The sequence below is a fragment of the Equus quagga genome, chromosome 9, assembly GCF_021613505.1.
Source record: "Equus quagga isolate Etosha38 chromosome 9, UCLA_HA_Equagga_1.0, whole genome shotgun sequence".
Taxonomy (NCBI): domain Eukaryota; kingdom Metazoa; phylum Chordata; class Mammalia; order Perissodactyla; family Equidae; genus Equus; species Equus quagga.
The window spans coordinates 64,139,609-64,145,565 of record NC_060275.1 but is presented as its reverse complement, the minus strand read 5'-3'; the positions used below and the strand labels follow the sequence as shown (position 1 = coordinate 64,145,565).

The window sequence follows — 5,957 nt, the reverse complement described above, 5'->3', positions numbered from 1 at the left end:
ATGAAAACAAAACATACCAAAATACATGGAATACAGCACAAGCAGTGCAGAAGGAAATTTATAGATATGATTATCTACACCGAAACAGAAGAAATATTTCAAATCAAAAGCTTAATTTTCCACATTAAGGAACTACAAAAAACAAGAAAAATAAAATTAAAAACAAGCACAAGAAAGAAAACAATAAAGATTAGAGGAGATATAGATAAAATAAACAGCAAAACAATAGAGAAAATCAATAAAATCAAGAGTTAATTCCTTTAAGAGATCAACAAAATTTGCAATTCTTTAGTAGATTGACTAAGAAAAAGAGAGAGAAGTCCAAAATTACTAACATCAGAAATGAAAGTAGGGACATTACTATCAATCAACAGAAATAAAATGGATTAAAATAAAGACTATGAACAGTTGTACACTAACAAAATGGATAATGTAGAATCAAATGTTAAAAATTCCCAGAATCATAAATCTACCAAAATGGAATATTTATGAAAGAGAAAATCTGAAGAGAGCAATAACTTTTAAGGAGATTGAATTAGTAATTAGAAAGTAATCAACAAAAATCCCAGGACCAAGTGGCCTCACTGAAGAATTCTACCAAACATTTATGAAAGACTTAACATCAGGTATCCTAGAACTCTTCCAAAAGATGGAAGAGGAGGGGAAACTTCCAAATTTATTTTATGAGGCCAGTATATCACCCCGATACCAAACAAAGACAAAGATGATGAAAAAAAAACCCAATAACCCTTATGAATATTGATGAAAAATCCTCAACAAAACACTAAGAAAAAACAAGTTTAGCCTCTTGTTCAAAGGAGGGCTTACACAGCTTGACCAAGTGGGATTTCTTGTGGTAATGAAAGTACATTCAGTCTTTATTGTTCATTATATTAAAAGAATAAAGAAAAAACACATGATCATTGCAATTGATACACACAAAGCATTTTACAAAATTCAGTACTATTTCAAGACAAAAGCACTCAACAAACTAGGAATAGAAGGAAACTGTATCAAAATGATAATAATAAAGACAACAATACAGAATTAACATCATGATGAATGGTGAAAAACTGAAACATTTTCCTCTAAGATCAGGAACAAGACAAGGAATCCTGCTACTTCTCTTCAACAGAGTGTTAGAAGGCCTAGCCAGAGCAATTAGGGAAGAAAACAAAATAAAACACATCTAAATTGAAAGGAGAAATAGGAAGCCTGGTGGCATGTGGAAAAATAAAAGGAAACGTCCTTACACTATGAAGTCAGAACACCCCATGCGGGAACCACACCAGGCTGGGACCTCTCAACCTGTAGCCATGAATGTGAACAGGGGAGAGAGCTTCCCATGCTCAGTGTAAATTCCAGGTAGCACAGTGATAAAATTGCAGCTGAACCCGACATACACACGTGTGGTATCAGTAAGCAACGGTTTAGCAACCTAAATGATTGTAGCTCACAAGGAAAGTGGCTGCCAGCTGACGAGCACCACCAAGTTGGCCCAGCATGGTCCATCTATTATCAGAGGAATGGTACCTGCTATGCAGACTCAGACCACAACCAGAAACATCACCTCAGAGAGCCAGACAAGCAGTTTCAGCTCCAGAATTTTTTAAACATGAATATCAATATTGACTGCCCAAGGAAAGCATTGAAAATCAGACAGCCACTGTCATTTTTCTCCCTGCCAAGTTGCATGCCAAAAAAATGCAGCCCTGCCTGCTTAGAAAAGGCTTACCTGTTGCTATTCAGTTTGCCAATTCAAGACTGTCTGTGGATATGAACGATCACTTAAAATGTATCATGGGAGAGAAACCCTACAAACATAAAACCTATGACAAGTTCTTTAGCTAGAAGGACAATATGATCAACCACATGACACACAGATGTGAAGCTCTACAAGTGTGACACTAGTGACAACTTGGCTGCCCACAGCAGCAGCCTTAGCAAGCAGCTGCAAATACGGCTCAGTGAGTGACCCTTCACCTGCCAGAGAATGCTCTTATGCCGGCTGCAACTCCAACTGGCTCACCCTTCACCTCCAGTCCCATACTGGAGATGTGCCCTTCCAGTGCTGGTCTTTAACACCAAGTCCAAATTAAACTCATACTTGAAAATGCTTATGTATGTGCACTGGAGGAAAAGCCTTTCAAGTAGAGTTGTGCAATGTCCATTGCACCATGCAAGGGAACCTCGTAACACACAGTGACATCAAACATAGGGGGAACAACTTCAAATGTCTGCATTGTGACTTTCTGAGTGACAGCAAATACACCCTCAGAAGTACAGCTGGGTATGCCAGTAGGCACCACCCAAGAAATGCTCTGAGTGCAGCTACTCCTATTCCAACAAGTCCTTTCTGAGCATCCTTTATCCATCCAATGAATCAACCACCCCTTCCAGTGTAGTTACTGCAGCTTTGACATAACACAGCACAGCAACTTGAGCAAGCACTCAAAGCAGTTCCATGAGGACATGGTCGAGACCCATGTCCTTGGATATGAAAGACACAGGAAGACAGAGCAGCTAGCAAATGGCCAAGATGGAGACTAAGAAAACTTTTCACAGTGATATATGTGATGCCTCATTCACGTGGGAGAATTTGCTCTGCAGCCATATGAGGCAACATAAGAAACACAATGAAAAGAAGAACTTGGCTGTGGCTGTCCTACAGTTTCAACTTCATCCAACTCCATCAACTCCAATCAACTCCATAAGCTCCCCACTGCCACCTTACTCTGTGACACCTCCAGGTACCACTCCAGCCCAGCCAAGTGCCCCAGTTCAGTGAGCAAGAGTCAAAATCATCACTGGGCATCAAGTTCCCTAGACAAACACCATCAGCCAGGGTGTTTCTCCTTCACCAAACATAGTACCACCAGTCAGGGTTGCTCAGAACCCACAGGGGCTCTCAGGGAACAGTGGCCTATGGATCATGTGCCAGATCAGTCTGATTGCCTCCCCTATTCTCTCCTCTGGGTGTCCCAACTATGCATGAGTGATGGCTCAGGCATTTGTCCTGCTGACTGCTCAAAACCAGAAGGATAAAGCTGCTCTGCACCAGACTGATCCCCATAGCCCTAGGTGGAACCCAGGAAAGCTCTTACAACAAGCCTTTCATCACTAGTTTGGGTATTACTTACACTGACTTTGAAGACCTTAACCCTTTGATTCAGGAGGGGACAACTGAAGTGACCATGGTGAGCAACAGAGGTCAGAATGTGGTCATGGCTGCAATGACTCAACCTGTATTCTCCTCTTTCCAGTGAGAACAACCCAAATGGGCTTACTGCATCACTCAAAGAGGGGTCCACCCAGCTTTGCTCTATCCAGCTGACTCTGTACCAGATTAGTACTCAAAAATGAAAAAAAAAGGAGGAGTGATAAAAAACAAGTCACAAGTAGAATTCTGTAAGAGGTTTTCTGTTAATGTGTTTAAGGATTGTTGTAAAATCCACATCATAATAAATTGTCATTTTTATGCTGCTTATTATACTTTTAGTACTGTAGTAACTTTGAGACTATCTTGGAATCACCATGTTCTAATCATTGTAGAGTCTTATATGTTATCAGGATGATTCTGATTAGGGATTGGAATTAAGTGAATTAAGTCATGGACACATTGCTTGTTTCCAACAGAATTAGGAATATTAGTATTTTAATATATGGATACAAACGTATTGATAGGAAAGACTGTTTTCTGCATAAGGTTACATAGATACTATAGAGACTTGATAGCAAAAAGAATGTTTAGTGCTAACAAGCAAAAAATAAATGGTTTATTAATAAATGGTGATACGTGATTAAAAAAGAAGGGAAGAGAAAAATTATCCTTTCTGCAGGTGACATGATGTTATGTTTAGAAATCCCTAAAGAATCCTCAAAAAAATGCACACAACTATTTGAACTAACAAATTTTTCCAAAGAATATAAATGAGAGCCAACAAGCATGTGAATAGGTGCCTCACATCACTAAACACTAGAGAAATGTGAAACTTGCAGGACAGAAAATTACACACAAAACCTGTTGCCTTTCTGTACACTAAAAATAAAAAACAGGAAAAAGAAATTAAGAAAACAACTACACTTAGAATACCATAAAAAGAAAAAAATTCTTAGAAATAAACTTAAGAAAGGTAGTGAAAGATTTGTGCACCAAAAAATATTGTTGAAAGAAATTAAAGAAGTCACAAAGATATGGAAGACATTTCATTTTCAGAGATTGGAAGCCAATATTATTAAGCCATTGATATTACCCAAAGTGATATAGATTAGATAGATAGATAGATAGATAGATAGACAGACAGATAGATAGGTTCAATATAAACTATATCCAAATCCCAATGGTGTCTTTTAAAGAAGTAGAAAAGTCCATCCGAAAGCTCATATGAAGTCTCAATGATCTCCAAACTTCCACTTGAAAGAAAAGAACAAATTTGTAGGTCTTACATTCCTGATTTCAGAACCCAGAACACAGTTATTGTAATCAAAACAATGTTGTACAACATAGATCATAAGTGTTGTATGACATATAGAGCAATGACATGGAATAGAGAACCAGAAATTACCTTCACATGTATGGTCAAATAATTTTTGATAAATGCCAACCATTCAATGAGGAAAAGTATATTTTCAACTAATGATGTTGGAAAATCTGGATGTCAACATGCAAAAGAATGAAATTGGAACCTTACCTTACACCATGTACAAAAATTTCCTCAATGCAAATCAAAGACACAAACATAAGAGAAAAAAACTGTTAAACTCTTAGAATAAAACATAGGGGGAAATCTTCATGGAATTATATTTGTCAATGATTTTCTGGATATGACGCCAAAAGCACAGGCACCTAAATTGAAACAGCTAATTGGACTTCACCATGTTAACACCTTTTGTGAATCAAAGTAAACTATCAAAAGAGTAGAAAGGCAACTCACAAAATGTGAGAAACTGCAACATTACATATCTGATAAGATATTATATCAAGAGTATGTTTAAAAATCCTGTAACACAACACCCAAAACAAAACGAACTCAATTAAATTACCAACAAAGGATTGAACAGAAATTTTTCCAAATAAGATAAATGAGGGCCAACTGCCTGTGAAAAGATTATTTACATCAGTAATCACTAGGGAAATTCAAATAAAAACTCGGTGAGAAACCACTTCACACCTATTAGGATAGTTGCTATTTAAAAAAAGAGCAAAGAATGCCTTAATGAGAAGGTGCAGAATTGCATACCATGTGCATTGATAGTGCTCTTCCTTGAAAAGTTAAACATAAAATTACCACGTGATCCAGAAATTCCCTGTCTGGGTATATTTAACAAAAGAATTGAAAGCAGGGACTCAAACAGATATTTTTATATTTATGTTCATAGTAACTTTATTTAAAACGGCCAAAAGATGGAAACAATCCAAGGGTCCATCAATGAACGAATGAATAAACAAATGCAGTATATATGTTCAATGGAATATTATTCAGCATTAAAAGTAATGAAATTCTGATACATGCTACTCCGTGGATAAACCTTGCAGACATCATGTCATGTAAAATAAGCTAGTCACAAAGGACACTTTTATGAGGTGCCTAGAATATTCAAATTCATACAGACTGAAGCTATAACAGTGATTAGCAGGGGGTGGAGGGACAGAGAAAGGAAGAGTTAGTGTGAATGAGCTCAGAGCTATAGTTTGGGATGATCAAATTTTCTGGAGATGGGTGTTGGTGATCGTTGCACAACAATGTGAAAGTAATTAATGACACTGTACTGCTTACAAAAATGTTTTAAATCATGTTTTATCTTATGCATATTTTATCACAATACATTGAAAAATGATTGGTTAATTCATATTTTCTCCTTCATCTGGAGTAAATTTGCAATTTTTATTTCAAATGAGTTAACTTTTTCTTAGTCTTAAGTTCTTAGACAAAAATAGTTACATTGTCTTAACATTT

General features: G+C 36.8%; 1 pseudogene; it reads left to right on the top strand.

Annotated features, from left to right (window-relative positions):
• The first annotated feature begins 1,316 nt into the window (after positions 1-1,316).
• LOC124244574 (zinc finger protein 64-like) lies at positions 1,317-3,266 on the top strand (annotated as a pseudogene).
• The last annotated feature ends 2,691 nt before the right edge of the window (positions 3,267-5,957 follow it).